The 19,742-nt window shown below is 38.0% G+C and overlaps 1 long non-coding RNA gene across 1 annotated transcript; it reads left to right on the forward strand.

Annotated features, from left to right (window-relative positions):
* Positions 1 to 17,943: 17,943 nt before the first annotated feature.
* On the forward strand, positions 17,944 to 19,544 carry LOC311084819. Its single transcript, XR_014606616.1, has 2 exons — positions 17,944 to 18,448; positions 18,789 to 19,544. It is a non-coding gene; the product is annotated as an uncharacterized lncRNA (long non-coding RNA).
* The last annotated feature ends 198 nt before the right edge of the window (positions 19,545 to 19,742 follow it).

Here is a 19,742-nt window from a genome sequence, read left to right on the forward strand (position 1 = left end):
GCGGATCACTCGTTGGTATCTAGCTTTACAGCCTTTTAAGTTCCAGGTGATCCACAGGCCGGGTGTACAGATGGCTGTGGCTGACTTTCTCTCCAGGAGGAGGGGGGGGGAGGCTGCAGACCGGATGGCTCCCCGGCCTGAGTCGGGCGGTGGGGGTATGTGGCGAGGGAGGCGTGGTTTTGCTGAGTCTGTAGCGGGAGAGAGAGGACGGAGCGGAGCGGAGCGTAAGTAGGTCAAGTACAGATGATGAACACCTGTGTCTGATTTCAGTAATTGGCGTGGAGAGACCGGATATAAGCCGGAGAGTGACAGAGAGAAAGAGAGAGAGACGAGCTGGGACCTCGTGTGACGCTGATCCTGCAAGAGACGACTAAAAGAGAATTCTGAGTTATTGTTTTGTATTGCTGTGCATGTGCATGGTGAACGCGCTCTGTGCGCATATTTCTGTTAATACGAAAAGAGTAAATAAAACGTGTGTCCCAGCTCCAGCCGACCCCTGTCTTCTTCCTTCCTTACTATTGACGAACTGAACCTTATCACACATATACTTTGTTTTCTGTGAATTTTAAACCAATCTGGAATGACTGAAATGCAGTGTGAAGCTCTTGCACTGCCTGTGTATACCCAGGTCATTTATATAAATAGAAAACAAACCAGGTCCTAAAATGGACCCCTGGGGGACCCCTTTAGATATACACTATTAAGAAAATCAGATTTTTGACCCTCTACATGAACATAAGTCCAATCTGCCAAATAACTTCTAAACCATTTCACCATCCCAGGTTCAAAACATGCACTGCTAAGTTTGTTCAGTAGCAATTCATGATCCACTGAATCAAACGCCTTGGATTAATCTACAAATAAGGCAGCACAGTGCTGTTTTCTGTCCATGGAGAAATGCCAGCAAATACGAGCTGAGCATGTAAACCTCACTCTCCAGATCTCAAGAGGCGCACTAGAGACGCTAGAGCGCGGCTGCCTCCCATGCCGGAGATGCCGGTTTGAATCCTCAGGGATGCAATGACCATCATAAGGGAGCTTGAATCTTGGCTCACCACAGTCAAAAAGTCTGGCCTACTAGGCCAATTTAAGGCCTGGATATGCTAACATGTTATTTTACCTCTTTTAGGCCTCTGCTGGTGAGGTGACCTTGTCAACAGTGGAGACCATATAGAAGAAGGTCAGTAGCTCCATGGGTGGCTGGGACTGTCATGCAGCTTGAGCAGCGAAGCACCCTATGGAATGATAAACAAGCTCCAGCTTCCTGTTTAGCAGCCTCACTGAGTTCAAGGTATCTCGCAGCAGAGAGGCACTACTCTATCGGGACTAAGAGGACTCAAGGGTGACACAGGCAGGCATCACGGTGCAGACAGGTAGGAAGTGGAGAGCACAAGAAGGCCTGGAGACTGCTGAGTCCTGGCTGGGACACAGGGCTTTGGTGGACATTGTAGCTATGGGCCGGTCAGGGTTAGGAACCAACCAACATCCACACTATTACAAGGCCCATGTTAGAGACTGCTCCCAGCTAGTCCTGTAGGAGGTGCAGGTTGGTGCAGAAGAGGAAAGGACCTGCAGGATGGTGGGCATGCGGCAGCAGGGACGAAGTAGGAGTGTGAGCAGGAGAAGAAGATCTCTGAGATCTGGCAGGCAGATTCCCAGCAAATCAAGTTCTTGGTCCAAGCGGCCTATAGCCCAGCCTACAACAGCCCAACATCCCTGGGGGAGGGCCGCTACCACTGGAGGCACGATCAGGTGCTAAAGTCCATTGCAGAGTCCATCTCCAAAGCCATGGCCAACAACAAGCATGGCTGCTACTGGAGGAACATCACCTTTGTCAGGGCCCGGGAGCAGCCACATTCACAGCTCAATCCGGCAGCCGTGCTGTACACCTCGGCTTCAGGATAGGATAATGAAGTCGATCTGGGGAGGCAACGGTTCATATTGTGGCAACTGGGTTGAGGCCAGACGCAATGGTAACATCAGCCACTTCGAAGCAGAGCTCACGGTTCCTGGGAGGACCGCATTGAAAAGGCGAATGAACGGAAGGAGTGCAGAAGGGCAGACTGTGTGATGTTGAAAGGCCCGAAACACCTGACTACCAGGAACATCACTGAGCATGTCCCAGCACTTATATTTATAAATGTAAATACAGTAAAACCCAACCTTTATTTTTGGCTCTTGAAAAAGAAATTCAAATATATATCAATAATATTTTATTCATACATATAATAACAAAAAAAAAATCAATTATAACTGAGGCCTTTGACAAATTTAAACAGCGGTTAGCCTATACCACCTGGCTGGTTGTTTTTCAATGTTTATATGTACTATTGCAGTTGTGACTGTACATTGACTTTGTCTGTTTGAAATTTGATTAAAAAAAAACAAAATTTCCTTGTTCCTTGCCATTGTTTTGGATTACCCTCTGTTTAATCAAGCCATACCCTTGCCTCAACTAATTTCCCTGAGCAACCCATGACAAATATTGACATATTATTGGTCACCTGTTGTGTGAAGTGTGTCTTTATCTCCAACACTTTAAATTAGGGTCCAGTTCTCACTATTAAAAAAATGTGACTACAAAATGTCTTCCTTATACTCTATTTCATCTCTGTACAATATTTAATTACTGTACAGTATGTCATGAAGACATACATTTTAGGTAACACTTTATTTTGATGGTCCCTTTTGATCATTCTGTTGACTATGAAACTTTTCAACTACATGTCAACTAACTCTCATTAGAGTTTTAGTGGACTGTCTGCTTAATATCTGCAAACTCTTTATTGTGATGGTCCTCCAACAGACATTCTACTGACTATAAGTAACTTTGCTAATACATGTCAACTTATTCTAACCCTACCAGTCTACTAATACTCCACTAATACTCTAATGAGAGTTAGACATGTAGGTGTAGACATGTTTGCTCTTTCCGCTTACTACAGACTGTAATATGTAAGTATCTCATTTTTCCCCCAATGATTGTGTATTTGTACATTGCTGTTTTTTTTTTTTTTTTTTTTTTAAGCAGCCAATTTGGAAAGAGGTTGTGTATCAGTTATCATAATGAGTGTACTGGTGTCTCAAAAACAACACACTTTCAGAAAAACTTACATTTCAGATGAGTGTCCTCTTTGTATTTATAGGGTTGATGACTAGTAATTAATTGACAGTGGATTTTAAATCATTATAAATAGTGTTTACTTGACTCATATCACTTCCTGTGCTATCAGTAGTATTAACTTACCTTATGTAAGAGTTAGATTTTCTTACCAGAAAACTTTATAGGTCTTTGTGCAGTGCTGACCTGTAGCCTATATAAAGCTAATAAACTGAAGAATTTAGCTAAAGAAACAAAAGTAGTTGATGTGCCGAAATATTATTTCTATGATGATAACTCTCCATCTGAAGTGATGATAATTTCTGAAGTGCTTCTTTTATAAAGAACACCGCTTTCTCACATAACGCAGTGCAGCTTCCCCTACATGAGTGAATAAATGATTCTCGAGTCATCGATATTAACAGATACAGCAGGACCGCCATGGACACCACCTGGTAACGTCACACGTAAGAATGTATATTTTAAGCAACCTACTAAGGTATAGTTTGGTGAACACGCCTAGAAATGGTATACCTTTGGTTAAGTTATACCTTAAGAGTCTTCGTAGCTCGAGACAACATTATCGGGGAACGCTGCCTTGGTCTAATGTAAAGAAATAGCATAGGTTTAAAACAAATCGATAAAATTGCTGTTGTTGATGTATTATAATATCAATAATAAATTATGACATTTTAATTTCTTTAATGTGTACATAGTTTAAAATAGCCAATTGGTTGTGTTAAAAACAAACCTTTTTACCAAATATGTCCTGCTGGACTGGAAATTCAGGTTTCTTCGAAAGTTTCCCCATTTGCGAAATACTATTCTCTTGTGTGAGAATTTTTACAGCTTTCACCAACTGACATATGTTATGTTTTTCGCTATCATAACATGTAGTAAACACTTGGGGTTAACCACGTTCAAATCACACAGCCAACATTCAGCAATACTCAATTTCTTCTGTATTTATTTTAAAGAACACAACAACTATTAACAATTGTGACAATGGGGGAATAGCAGTATTACATTCATAACAACATATAGTTTACTATTTGCAGAATACCCTGATGACAAATAAAAGTGATGTAATTTCAATCAGAGAAAATATCGAACTGAAAAACTGGACAAAGTCACATATGCACTGTCAAATATGTTAGGTTAAAAAAAAAAAAAAAAAAAAAAAGTTTACTGGCCAACACTTAGGTCTATGTTGAAGCCAGTTAGTTTCATCCCAGCACATAAGTGATGTGGAGCAAGTTTCACTAGTTGTTGAGCTTTTGATCATCCATTTGCTTTTCATTGTTTTACAGCCTTGGGAGAAGAAAAGAAAGAAAACTCTTGGAACATTTAATATCACTTTACTCAGAAAACAAGGTATATCAGCTCTTTATTTCATTTCTCTTCATATTTTCTCAACTTATCACAACTAAACTGTTTTTTTTTAAGCCAAATGTCAGTAAAGGTGTTTTGATGTGTGTATTGTTCAGCAGGTCATGGAGATTCATCAGTCTGCTGTGATTCTGCTGGTGGTCTTGTGTGTGTTGTTCTCCACTCATGCTCAACCACAAGGTTATGTGCGTTTCCTCAAGCAACATGTGTTTGGTGCCATGACTGTACAGAAATGTGACAGTGAGATCCACGCAAGAGGAATCATACGCCCCCTAACCACCAACGGCTGCAAAGAAAACAACACCTTCATACTAGCAAAAAAAGAAGAAGTTAGAGCAGTTTGTGGCTCAGCAGGAACTCCACTGGGCACTAACCTGTTCATGAGTAACAATCCTTTTCCTGTGATCATTTGTAATTTAGACAGTGGGAATACAAACCCACAGTGTAAATACAGAGGGGCCAGAGACACTAGTCACATTTTGTTGAAGTGTGAAGGAGGCTGGCCTGTACATTATGTTAAAAACAAAATAATTACTATAGCCTAGAGGCTAAACAGAGGAAATTGGGAAAAAGCAACAATCAAACAATCAGAATCAATCACACAGCCAAACATAAAATAGATAAATAAATACTTGACCCCATTAGAGGTTAATGTGTCGAATTTAATGAAGCACAGCTGTACATGTACGTAATTATATTTTATTAATTGTGCTTTTCATGTGCAAGTTTCAGCTAGTCTACTGAATTTAAGCACTCTGTTAACACTTTTTGAGCATTACAACACTTTTTAATGGGAGTAGTGAATGAGCAAAAACTGTCTACCAGAATGAGTTAAACTAGAATGACCAGTCTACTAATACTCCACTAATACTCTAATGAGAGTTAGACATGTAGGTGTACATAAAGTATTTGATAATCTCTGATCTAATCTCTTGATCTTCAGTGATTGGCTGTTCACACTTTTATTTGCTTACATCTGAGTATAAAAAGCCTGAGGATCCAAACTTAAGTTAACAGCGATACCTGAACTTAGCTGAATAGCATTTGTTTGTGACAGGACTGAAGGCTCTTTCCGCAAACTACAGACTGTAATATGTAAGTATATCTAATTTTTTCCCCCAATGATTGTGTATTTGTACATTGCTGTTTTTTTTTTGTTTGTTTTTTAAAGCAGCCAATTTGGAAAGAGGTTGTGTATCAATAATCATAATGAGTGTACTGGTGTAGCAAGTCTCAAAAACAACACACTTTCAGAAAAACTTGCATTTCAGATGAGTGTCCTCTTTGTAAAGTATTTATAGGGTTGATGACTAGTAATTAATTGACAGTGGATTATAAATCATTATAAATAGTGTTGACTTGACTCGTGTCACTTCCTGTGCTCTCAGTAATATCAACTTACCTAATGTCAGTGTTAGATTTTCTCTCCAGAAAACTTTATAGGTCTGAGCTGTGCAGAGTTGACCTGTAGCCTATAGCTAATAAACTGAAGAATGCCCTAACTGATGACAAATAAAAATTATGTAATTTCAACCAGAGAAAATATTGATCTGAAAAACTGGACAAAGTCACATATGCACTGTAAAATATGTTAGGTTTTACAAAAAAATAAACATAAATAAAGAGTCTATGTTGAAGCCAGTTAGTTTCATTCCAGCACATAAGTGATGTGGAGCAAGTTTCACTATTAGATGAGCTTTTGATCATTCGTTTGCTTTTCATTATTTAACAGCCTTGAGAGAAGAAAATAAAGAAAACTCTTGGGACATTTAATATCACTTTACACAGAAAACAAGGTATATCAGCTCTTCATTTCATTTCTCTTAATATTTTTTTAACTTATCACAGCCAAACTGCTTTATTAAGTCAAATGTCAGTAAAGGTGTTTTGATGTGTGTATTGTTCAGCAGGTCATGGAGATTCATCAGTCTGCTGTGATTCTGCTGCTGGTCTTGTGTGTGTCGTTCTCCGCTCATGCTCAACCACAAGGTTATGTGCGTTTCCTGAAGCAACATGTGTTTGGTGCCATGACTGTACAGAAATTGTGACATTGAGATCCACACGAGAGGAATCACACTCGCCCAAACCACCAACGGCTGCAAAGAAAACAACACCTTCATACTAGCAAAAAAAGAAGAAGTTAAAGCAGTTTGTGGCGCAGCAGGAACTCCACTGGGCAACCTGGCTATAAGTAAAAATCCTTTTCCTGTGATCACTTGTAATTTACACAGTGGGAATACACAGCCACAGTGTAAATACATAGGGGTCACAGACACTAGTCACATTTTGTTGAAGTGTGAAGGAGTCTGGCCTATACATTTTTATGAAAACAAAATAATTACTACAGACTAGAGGCTGAACAGAGGAAATTAGGGAAAAACAATCAGAATCAATCACACAGCCAAACATAAAATACATCAATAAATTCTTGACCCCATTAGAGGTTAATGTGTCGAATTCAATGAAGCACAGCTGTACGTAATTATATTTTATTAATTGTGCTTTTCATGTGCAAGATTCAGCTAGTCTACTGAATTTAAACACTCTGTTAACACTTTTTGAGCATTACAAAACTTTTTAATGTGAGTAGTGAATGAGCAAAAACAGATGAGTGAAGCAAGACACAGATGTTTTTCCACCTGTCTGTAATCCTCAATAAAACTTCTCCATACCCTTAAACTCGTCTGATTGATTGACTTGCAGCTCAACTTTATACTTTATACATTAGTTCATAGATTATTTCTATCAATCGGTGTCTAATTTACAGACAAATGTATGTTAGAAGGTGCGCCCCTGAATGGTAAATCACACCACTGTAAAAAAAAAAAAAAGAAAAGAAACATTTGAAAAATGCCTTTAATGTTTTTTTTTTCCATCTCATTTTTGATCTACAATTTTATTATAGCGTTGTGTGTCTAATCATTAGACCCTTAAGGCATTGCCCACACCCATTGACAGTAAAGAATAGATGATTCACATGTTAGTGACACTTCAATTTGATCATATGTGTTACTTCATCTGACAACCACCAATTTAGAGTAAAACAATCAAATAAGTGTGAATCACGACACAATATTTTAGATCATTTAAAAATCTAGATAAAAGAGCTCAGGTCTGGTATAAACTGGACTTTGAAACATCATTAATGTTTTCCTTTTTGAATATTGGCAAATCTACTATAGCCCTATACCAAACACTGTCCAGTGTTTAAAGGTCATGTGACGTTTGCAATAAAAACTCCAGTGATACTGACAGACAACAGTGAATGAAGGAGCCAAATGTAAGCTAATGATTGTTCAACCAGTAGATGGCGCTGTGCACTGTGGTGTTGGTGGATCCATATGCTGTTACATTGCGAGTTATTTCCAAGGTGAAAAGAAAATACATTTAAATTATGTTATTATTGCTGAAAAATAAAGCGCATAAGTGAATAGAGCATTATTCACAAAATTAAGCCTGCAAATGGCTTAACTTAATCCAAACAAAGAAACAGAAGTTTAAATGTCACATCTTTATCTTCAAAGTGGATGGTCACTTCTTTGAGTATGACTCGCATTTTCTGCAACTGAGATCTTGCGATTCAGACACTGTGACTATAGGATACAGCTTTGAAAAAAAACAACAACAACAACAACAACAACAACAAAAAAACAGCTTTTAACATGGATGACTTAAAGGAAGCAGAAATTAAATACCTGGAATGGACATGTTTCTATAACATTTTCCTTCCAACACTGACCGAATCACCTTCCATTAAACCTGATTCAAAAATCTCTACAACAGAGGTTATATGAGATTAAAACACACTTACTACTCTCTACTTTGCTTGTGATTTTGTTTTCTTTTTAATAATTACAGTCCGCTGAGTACAATGTACCTGGTGGGTAAAATAATCAAAACCCTTCACAGCCTCAGCAGTTTCAGCATGTTTGCTCTATTATAAGCATTACTTTGAACAATTTAATCTGTGTACCATCTGTAATTAGAAATATATATTAGAAAATAAACAAAAGGCATAAGGTTGTCAAGCTTGAACAAATATATACATCAATCAAGAACGCATGGTGCTTTTCAAGCTTTTCAAAGATCATTTACTTCATTACAATGCAGCCAAATTGTTGAGGAAATAGGGGAAAGAATTAGACATCATTTATTATTGTAAATAAAAACAATATGAATGTAATGTTGTACATGTTCAATTCAAATCTCATTTATTTGTATAGCGCTTTTCACAAAACATTGTTTCAAAGCAGCTTTACAGAAAGTGGACTATACAATTTTTAATATTAATGTACAGAGTTTTTGGCTTGTTTTTTACACAACCATAATCAGACATTTTCAGGTATTTTTTATGTTAAGTTAAACAATAAGCAGACTAATTTCTTCCTTATACTCTTTGTCAACTCTGTACAATATTCAATGTACTGTATGTAGCTTTTTTTTTTTTTTTGCTAAAAAACATAGATAAGAGAAGTGTGACAAGAATACACAATGTACTGGGACTAAGATGGGCTTTACCAAACTTTATTCTGAGCTAATACCCAAAACAGTATTCCGCCCCTTTCTGCTTTTGATTTATTTGTAACTGGAAAACTTTATTTTGCCCCTAGAGTTATTTGTTCTTTACTTCAAAAAGACATAGGTTCTACTCCAAACTGTTTTGTTTAATGGAATAGACTGGTGGAAGGTTTATTTGACTATATTTATAATTGATAACATTGACCATGGCTCCATTCCCCACAAGCTTCTCAAGACAACGTCTTGATCACCACCATGTACCTAGATATAGATAAAGGACAACTACGGTAACTTTAGGCTTAGAGTCACTTTGGGGAATTTAGCATCAGAATGGCACCAGCTTGAAAAGGGGATCATGGGTGTTCCATCTCAGTCATTAACCCTTCCATGAATATACTGGTTAAGGCAGCAGAAGTTGAGTGCAGATGCCCCCTGATCTGGCGTCCCACAACCCCCCATCAGAGCCTTTATTGATGACCTCACTGAAACCACACCATCAGTGCCAGGAAGCTGGTGGACACTCCAGGGCCTGAAAAACTCATGGCCAAAGAAGAGTTTTAAGTCTGACAAGGTCCATGGTGCTAGATGGGGTGAAAGTGATGGACAAGTTGATGAGTAGGTAAACCACACTCCCCTGACATCAAGGGGCGCACCAGTGACTGACGCTACAGGCCGCGGTCTTTAGCTTCCATGTTAGCGTGCATGTCTAATATCACAACGGTACAAGTGGGTATGGTTGTTGACCTTCAACTACCCAGATCCTTGTGGCCGGTGGGCCGTGTTATGTAAATCATTGCAAGTGATGATGGTAATGTACGCACCACAGAGGTAAACATCAAAGACTGTACATATACTCGCTCTGTAGCTAAGCTGGTTGTGCTACCTGAATTGACTGATAAAGACGAAGTAAAGGACTTTGCCTGATTACAAATACAACAAGTATATTTGTGGGGAGGCCGTACAAGGTTCTCTAAGTTACACAACTGCGCCAGCAGGTGGCAGTATCGGCACCTAAAGCAGTGCATTATCTGTGTTCGTCTTATTGGAACAGATTGTACAGTGAACAGTGAAAACTGTTCTTTGTTATTGTTATAATTTGGGCAGTATGGTGTGCGTTATTGACAAGTAATTAATTTCTAAATGTTAAATGCTTGAATCATTATAATTATTTAGCTTAGATGTGTATGATATTGTTGCTGTGATCATTACATTCTTACTGCTAGCTGTATGACTCAACCGTTTCACTATCGCAGTCGCATTTGGTGTGATATTGTGTAAATTTATTGAAACTAATATTGATATCACATTTAAGAATGGCATTTGCACCTTTATTTGTGCATTTATTTGTGCAATAAGCAGGGATTATGGTGTTTTCTCTAATACGTGCTTTAATGACGCCATTTTGACCAGTGCAATCTTATTGTAACTGCGTCATTATTTTAACATGCTGTTTCACGAAATGTATAGCCATAGGAACTGTGACTTACATGTAAAGATGTATATCTTAATTCAGCAATGTTATATAATGTAACATATTATATTTCTACTTTTGTAGGAAACCACAGACACCCATACATTTGTATATTTCTGTCAACCGGATTAAAGTTTTGTTCTTTGGACCTCTGGACTATTGCACCTCTTTCAGTGAAGAGTATGGCTGGAAGGCGGAAGGTTTAAAGTACACAATATCAGTCACAATACTAGCATCAAGTGCACCCCAGGAAACAATATAAAACAATGCATGACCCATTTAATATGTTTACAAAGTGATTAAACCAGCAGCACCTATACTCTTTCCTCAACTCATTTCCCCAAGCAATCCATTAAAAACATGCTGTTATAATTTCACCATTTATTTTGCATTTGTGTTGGGGGTGGGGTGTTGTTCTGGATTTTAAATGTGTTCAAATCTAACCACTTCATATCTGTGAGCAGTCTATACTGTGAGTGATGTATTATTATCATTTTTTTTTATTGAAAATAAACAAAAACATTGCCCCCATTATATGACCCCCCATTATATGACCCATATGAATTTCAACCACATAAACTCCTCAAATCCAAGAACATTTTTTTGTGTGTATTCCAAGTTAAAGTATCTTTGATGCATATTCATAAATGTAAATAAAGTAAATCCAACCTTTGTTTTGACTTTTAATTTGAAATAAAATTAAATATATGTATATCAGGGCAATTTTTTATTCACATAATAAAAAAAAATCAATTATAATCGTTAATATATGAGACCTTTAACATGTTTACGTAGTGGTTAGTCTATACCCCCTGCTGTTTGTTTTTTCATGTTTATATGTATAATTGCAGTCTGACTGTACATTAACTTTGTATGTTTGATAAAAAAAACAAATAAAACAATTTTCTTTTTCCTTGTTCCTTCACCGTTGTTTTTGATTACCCTTTGTTTATTTGAACCAGCTGCACCCATACCCTTGACTCATTTCCCTGAGCAACCCATGACAAATATTGACGTATTATTGGTTACCTGTTGTGTGAAGTGTGTTTATATCTGTAAGGGAATGTAAAGAGTTTAGTGCATTTCTACTACTGAGACATTTCTACTTTACTATGAAAATAAATATTTTCTATTTTTATATTGCACCGACTCAATGACTATTCAGTATAAAACTACTAAACTAGTAGTTTACTGAGCGTATACTTCAAAGTGTGCTTTCATAAACTATTTTTTTTTTCAAAGTATTAAAATAGTAAACTACTAGTACAGTATACTTATAAGTTCACTTGTAGTGAATATGCAGTGCAAATGAGAAACGTAGTTGTGAACTAGTTGTGCACTTAAAAGTTTACTAGTACACACATTCGTTTATATAAAAAAGTGGGCCAATTTAGTCCCAAGCAGTATTGAAATAGTAAACTTTCAAGTTTACTACGAGTATATTGAAATTAGTATACTTCCTACAAAAAAGTATACTTTAAAATATACTTGAACATTACTTAGCCTAAGTTTACTTCACAAAATAAACTTGAAGTATACTTCTTTTTCATTAGGGTTAAACAAATTGACATTGATCATTGGTCATTCATCCCTGGGAAGAAATATATTATCATTCACTGAAACACAGAGGCTTGGCCTAAAACATAAAGATTTGATTATAATCATCACCAAAGATGGAAGAATGCATTATATGCAAGCAATAATATTATTTTGATAATAATATTATTTTATTTTAAGCTTTTAATTAAGCTTATATGTTATTTTTACCTTGTTGAGGGCCAAATTAAATTCACTTTCACAAGTGCTTTTATCTTCGATAATCTCTTATCTTATCTCTTGTTCTTCAGTGATTGGCTGTTCACTGCAAACATCACACTTTTATTTGCTCATATCTGAGTATTAAAATCCTGAGTTAAAGGTGATACCTGAAGTTAGCTGAACAGAATTTGTTTGTGACAGGACTGAAGGCCCTTTCTGCTAACTAGACAGTAAGTATCGTTCATGTATTTTTTTTTTCAATAATTCTGTGTTTGTAGATTTCTGTTCTTTTTAAGCGGTCAATTTGGTTATGAGGTTGTGTATCAATAGGGGTCTCAAAAACAACACACAGAAACTCGGGTAACATTTCAGATGCATGTCCTCTTTGTAAAGTATTTATACAGAGGTTGATGACTAGTAATTCAATTACAGTGCATTATAAATAGTGTCTTGACTCAAGGAAGATATTTGGAAGAATGTTGATAACCTAGCAGATCTTGGGCACTACTGACTATAGGGGAAACAAATAATATGGTTGTCAATGGGGCCTGAAATCTGCTACCAACATTCTTCCAAATATCTTCCATTGTGTAAGACAGAAGAAAGAAATTCACACAGGTTTGGAACAAATTGAGAGTGAGTAAACAATGACAGAATGTTCCTTTTTTGGGTGAACTATCACTGCAAGTCTGTGTTGAAGCCAGTTATTCATATGATCAATCATTTGCTTTTCATTGTTTTACAGCCTTGGAAGAATAAACGAAAGAAAACTGTTGGAACATTTAATATCTCTTTACTCAGAAAACAAGGTATATCAGCTCTTTATTTAATTTATCTCAATATTTTCTTAACTAATCACAACTAAACTGCTTTATTAAGTCAAATGTCAGTAAAGGTGTTTTGATGCGTGTATTGTTCAGCAGGTCATGGAGATTCATCAGTCTGCTGTGATTCTGCTGCTGGTCTTGTGTGTGTTGTTCTCTGCTCATGGTCAACCAGCACAGATAAAGCCCCGTTATCAAAAATTCCTCAATCAGCATTTGGGTCCTGATATGAATGTGCAGAAGTGTACCAGTGAAATAAGAAAAAGAAACATCACTGGAACTGACAATGGCTGCAAACCTGTCAACACCTTCATACAAGCAAATGAAAATCAGCTTAAAGCAGTTTGTGATAAAAAGAATCAACTGAACAAAGACAGAAACCTGTTTAAGAGTGGCCAGCCTTTTCCTGTGGTCACGTGTAGATTTCAAACAGGGAAGAGACCCCCAAACTGTACATATCGTAGAGGAAGGTTGTCCACTCGATATATAGTGTTGGGGTGTGTAGGCGGCTGGCCTGTACACTATGAAAACCTTTAATTGATGTACAGATGACCGGCTGAATAGAGCATCTTAGAGCTTTACAATATTTCAACAACAACAATCAAACAATCAGAATCAATCGCGAAGCAAATACAAAAGATGAATAAATACTTGACCTCAGTTAGAGGTTAACGTGTCTTAGTTTTTAACCAGTTCTTGTGCTGTAAACATGACACGGTTTGAGAGCAAAGTCTATAATGAAGCACAGCTCAACACGTGAGGTTTGCAATAAAAACTCCAGCATACTGACAGACAACAGTGAATGAAGGAGCCAAATGTAATGATTACTCAACCACTAGACGGCGGTGTGCACTGGGGTGTAGGTGTACTGTAGTAGGTCACCTGTTCATGTCACACTGATATTTAAACATAAAAATATGAAGCATTTGTTTTCAACATTGATAATAATAAGAAATGTTTTTTTGTAGCAGCAAATCAGCATATTGAATGATTTCTGAATGATTGCACTGAAGACTGGAATGATGCTGGAAATTAATCTTCGATCCAGGAATAAATAACATTATATAATATATTCACGAAGAAAACAGCTATTAACCCTTACAAGTTATTCATTCACATGCAAAATGTCTGTTTACTCTGTCAGGGATGTGTTGTGGCGTCGGCCCTTAATTTTTTTGTGAGTGTTTTCTACATTGTAACTGAATTTTTTAGATGAATTATGTAACAAAAAGCTATTTTCATAGTCTCCCATTGATGTCTATGAATAAGTATTTATTTATTTGTTTATATATATATTTTAAATACCTTAAAGGGGACATATCATGCTAAATCCACTTTTTTAGCCCTTAAATACATTTTGTTGTATATTTGGAGTGTTTAGAAGTACAGAAAAGTTGAAATTATTCTCTTCAGGTGCTTCGTTGATATCTTTATATTCTGTTTTGGTCATATTTTTCAACCTGTTCCGATTTTTCTGTTCTCTATGACGTTTTTTGAACTATTACGTCACAGTATTTGCAGCGGAACTGCCAAATAAGGACATTGACTTCCGGCCCAACACTTCGAGCAATCCGCCATTTTTATTTCTCGCTGCAATTTTGTAGTCCTAGCTAAAGGATGCAGAAGTTACGAGAGGCGGGCATACACGGTGCAAGTTCGGACCAGGTTCGGACACTCGGGAGGTCGTGAGATATTGCACACGTTGCGAGTCAGTTTAACTGATAATCGCGTCAAAGCAGCTGGTACACGGCACGACTGTCCTGCACGAATTTTATCCCGAGCCGGCAGCAATCACGTGAGCTTTCGCGCTAAACACAGAGACCGTCAATGTTGCATGCAGGCAAAGCTTAAGATAGAAAAAATGACAGAAATGTGTGTGCAAATGATTTGTTGTAAAGCAGAGAATAGTAGCCATTCCTTTCAACATAAAAAGTTGAGAGAGAGAGAGAGAGGTAGGGGTGTGTGTGTGTGTGAGTGTGTGTGTGAGTGTGAGAGAGAGACAGACAGTGTATGCGCACGCTGTATGGTTGCTGCCACTGAGGTATAGCCCCATCGACGTGGTTGTGTATGATTTGGCAATAGGGGACAGCTGGTGAAAATCGGGCCGACTCCCCGAATTTTTTAAACATGTTTAAAAATTATCGGGAGGTCGGGGAGGTGCTCATAACGTGCTCGACTCGGCTCGTAATTCCTCTCACACGCTGCGAGCCGCGACCATGCGAGCATCACCGATTCCACTCGATTTCTCCCGAGTGAACAAAATCATCTGCAAGCTCGTAAAAACAGCAAAAATCGTTGTTGGATGTAGTAACCCACACGCTTCATTACACCGTCTAATGTAGAACTGCTGCGCTTGTGACAGGCCGCATGTTTAACTGAAAGAACGAGCAGAGAGAGAGACCCGGTCGCGCGCGCGCACGCACAACTCTTCGGAGCCAGGCGAAAGTGTAAACAAGACTTCACCGTCTCCAAACTAGACGCTGTCTTGCTCTCTCTCCCTCGCACATATTAATCAAAATAAATCAACACGGTGGTAAAAGGTCGGAAGACCAAAGTTTCATGTGTAAATACAGTAACACACCATTGCGATTCATCCATATGAAGACGTTGTTCTGCAGGTTCGTCGTCTTCATTTTCATCTCGCTCCGGCTCCGACTCTGGCTCGAACATGTAAGGCTGAATGGACAAGTCTTCCGTTGTTGACATTTTGTTAATAACGTGTGAATAAAAAGTTTCTGTGCCGCTAGATAATCGTATCTCTGCTATCAAACTACAAAAATGGCCGAACGGGGTGGAGTTGAACCGAGTGTCACCGCTACAACCTGTAGAGGGGAATACTATAGATGTTAGTGGTTGTTAAGCAGTGGATTTGATTTCTTATCGAATTAAAAGCAGGAGATGGGATAAAAAAAAATTAATCCGCAATTAGACAAAGTTCAGATAAAACTATTACACCTGACATTTCTGTCCCCTCACTTCTGAAATGATGGCTACACCCCTGAAAATACTTGACTCTGTTTAAGTAAACTGTCAAAGGTTTTGTAATGTGAAAGATCGGTTACCAGTGTGCATGAGGTGATTTCTCAATAATGGGTAAGATCCTCTTTTGGCCAAGCAGAGGACAACTTAAGGCAGGAGGTGAGATGGGTATTTAAAAAATGTGAGCTCCTCCATACCCGATCACCAGCAGCCGCATTCCTTGGAATGATGCTTTTGAGAAATGCAGCCCTGGGCAGTTGATCTGTAGTTCCCAGCATGCTTTGCAAGAGAAAACATTAGGAGAGTAAATGTTTGAATTAAGTGTTGCTTTATGTGTTTTTCATATTTATTTATGAGAACCCCAAATCACAATTTCTCAGTGAAGCAAAATTCCCCAATCTTCAAGGAGCATGTGTCGAATGTACCCATCCTGAGCTTTAATGGAAATTGAATGATGGGTCAATGTAACTCAATTAAGTTAAAACAGCATTCCCTGGTTTTGTTTAAAGGGGGGGTACAATGGTGTTTCGTGTATTCAGAGTTGTTTACAGTGTTAAAGAGATGGATTCTCATGCTAAACATGGCCAAAGTTTAAAAAATATATTTTGAACGAACAACGGAGAATTTCTGTGCCGAAAATCTTACTTCCGGGTTGGTACAAGTTTCGGCTGTTTTTTTCGATTGTGGATCTAATGACGTAGACGAGAGTGGAACTCCTTATATGAGCATTTCTCTCGGAAAAGCGCGCCCGCGCACACGTCGACCAGAGGAGAGCGAGACCGCGCACATCAACGCGCTTCAACAGGAAATCATCGGCAGCCCTGCATAGGTTTTATAAACGACCCAGTTCGACGCCGGATTTGCAGATCGTCTAATGCTTAAGTGTAACAGAGTTAGAATTGTATTTAGTTTTATTGTGAATCCTCCTGAATTCAACAGTAGTTATTCATTTCATGTTAAAGTAGTGCCCTCATGTGGTTTGTTTGGGAGCTGCAGACAAAAATGCGTGGTTTGACGGAATATAGCGTAACACAGCAGTTGCTACGGGGAATGCGTGCTGTTGATGTGTAATGTCTGCAGCAAAACACCACTGAGAGGATGTTTTATTTCACTTTTCAGGTATGTTTTTATGTATATTTTTGTGTTTATTATTGCTTTTGCTTTTATTATTGCGTCATGTTTCATACGAAATGTGGTCATGTGTCGTGTGTTCTATTATTGGTTATAGCGTAACACAGCAGTTGCTACGGGGAATGCGTGCTGTTGATGTGTAATGTCTGCAGCAAAACACCACTGAGAGGATGTTTTATTTCACTTTTCAGTAAATACAGATCAACAGAAATGATGTGTCCTTGCATTTATTGGGGAATTGAGCCCACTGACTCCTGTTTATCTGAGTGCACGAAGGACGTGTGAACGAATCACAACGCAGAATACGGGGAAAGAGACCAGATCCAGTTACAAAAGCGACGAGATCCGTCACATAAGGATGGAGCAGTCCCAACGATAAAGGTTCACGGTCGTGCGTCGTGCGTGAGTAAAACTGCTTCAAAACTGTGTGTTGTTAGCTATCGGCGCTCCGCCCACACGGCACGCCTCCAGCCGCTCGGTTTTTTCCGGAAAGACTCGGTACAGCCTATCTTTCTTTTATAAATATAATAAAACTAAAAACTTTTTGGAGATATGAAGGATGCAATACTACTCTATAGGTACTCAAGATTAACAGGAGATTGAGTGAAAATGAGTGTTTCACCCCCCCTTTAATAAACCTGACTACAACACAATTAGAATTTATAGGTGAAATCAGATAGAAATACCTCCTTAACAACTGCACATGTTCACTTTTTTCAAGCCAATGTCATGATACAAAGTCTTAATATTTTATTATTTCTTAGGCTCCACTTTTGACAATTCTTAAGGCTGCCCTTGTGTAACTTATTTTCGTTATGTTATGTGCACATCATGGACTAGGCCTTGAACACACTTAAACATTGTCACACAAACGGGAACTCAAGACACGCACATACATTTGAACATCTAACCGTTGTTATTATATTTCTTAACATGCTATATATGGTAGGGTTGACCTTGGAGTACTATCATTGGATGGCCTGGACATCATGGATGATTCTGCTTTATCTTGTGCATAAATATGACCCCTCTTCCTTAATAACCTTGAGAATGTTATGGTATTACACTGTCTCTGTGTCTGCTTGATCATTCTCCCGAGATCTGATACACATCACAGATGTTGAGAAACCAACTGATGACTGAACACTTCGAGATCTGCATCTATCTGAAAATGCATCTAACCCCAAGATTAAGCCTGACTGCATTCGTTTGGACTTTGTGAAGGTGCATCGTAATACAGGCCAGAGGTTTACTATCCCAGACTATAGACTGCAACCTGTGAGTATCAGTTCACATGAATCACATTTTATATTTTTGTAACATGTATAGAAATTTTTTGGGGGAAAAAGTGGTCAATAATCTTCAAAGCATTAATAAGAATAAAAAAGCATGCAACATACAGTGAGAATGTGTTTTTCTGGTGGCTAATTTATTTTATGGGGATTGTGATTTACCTTGTTTTTAAATGTTAAGAATTTTAGAACTTTTCTGAGCACATATAGGATATACAAGACATTTGTCTTGATTCAGAGGGAAACAAAGTACAGTCAAAAGCACCAAACTGCTTTTATAAGTCAAATGTCAGTAAATGTGTTTTGATGTGTGTATTGTTCAGCAGATCATGGAGATTCATCAGTCTGCTGTGATTCTGCTGCTGGTCTTGTGTGTGTCGTTCTCCGCTCATGCTCAACCAGACAATATAAAGCCCCGGTATCAAAAATTCCTTATTCAGCATTTCGGTCCTGATATGAGTGAGCAGAAGTGTACCAGTGAAATCAGAAAGAGAGGCATCACTGGAGCTGACGATGGCTGCAAACCTGTCAACACCTTCATACAAGCAAATTCAAATGATATTAAAGCAGTTTGTGGCAGAGGAGGAACTCATCAGGACGGTAACCTGTTTAAGAGCAACCAGCCTTTTCCTGTGATCACATGCAAATTACAAAGTGGGTCGAGACCCCCAAGATGTGAATATGGTAAAGGGAAGAAGTCCACTCGTTACGTTGTGTTGGGGTGTGCAGAAGGCTGGCCTGTACATTATGAAGAAGGCATAACTGATGCAAAGAAGACAGGCTGAAAAAAAAAAACATACAGAGCTTTATTTGCCAAACATTTGTTCACTTCATTTGTTATTTGTTCACATAAATTTGTTATTTCTTTAAGTTGATGTTATATCCTGCACTTCTTCGTGCATGTCTCTGTGTAATTGTGCTTATCATGTGCAAGATTCAGCTAGTCTAATGAAATTTTAAGCACTTTGTTAACACTTTTTGAGCATTGAAAGAACTAGTGAATGAGCAAAATGAGAGAAGAAAGACACAGATGTTTTTCCACCTCTCTGTAATCCTCAATTAAACTTCTCTATACCCTTAAACTCGTCTGATTGATTGTCTTGCATCTCAACAACAACATTTTGAAGATACATATCAATGAACTTAAGTTTTTTTCTCTGTATACTTCATAACAGTAGTTCACAGACGTTGCTATCAGTCAGTGATATTTTACAGATATATGAAGATTAGTAAATTGAGGTGCTGGTGAGCATTAACCTGCTAAAAGAAACCAGGTTTAT

This window comes from Abramis brama, assembly GCF_963993115.1.
Source record: "Abramis brama genome assembly, chromosome: 6".
NCBI lineage: Eukaryota > Metazoa > Chordata > Actinopteri > Cypriniformes > Leuciscidae > Abramis > Abramis brama.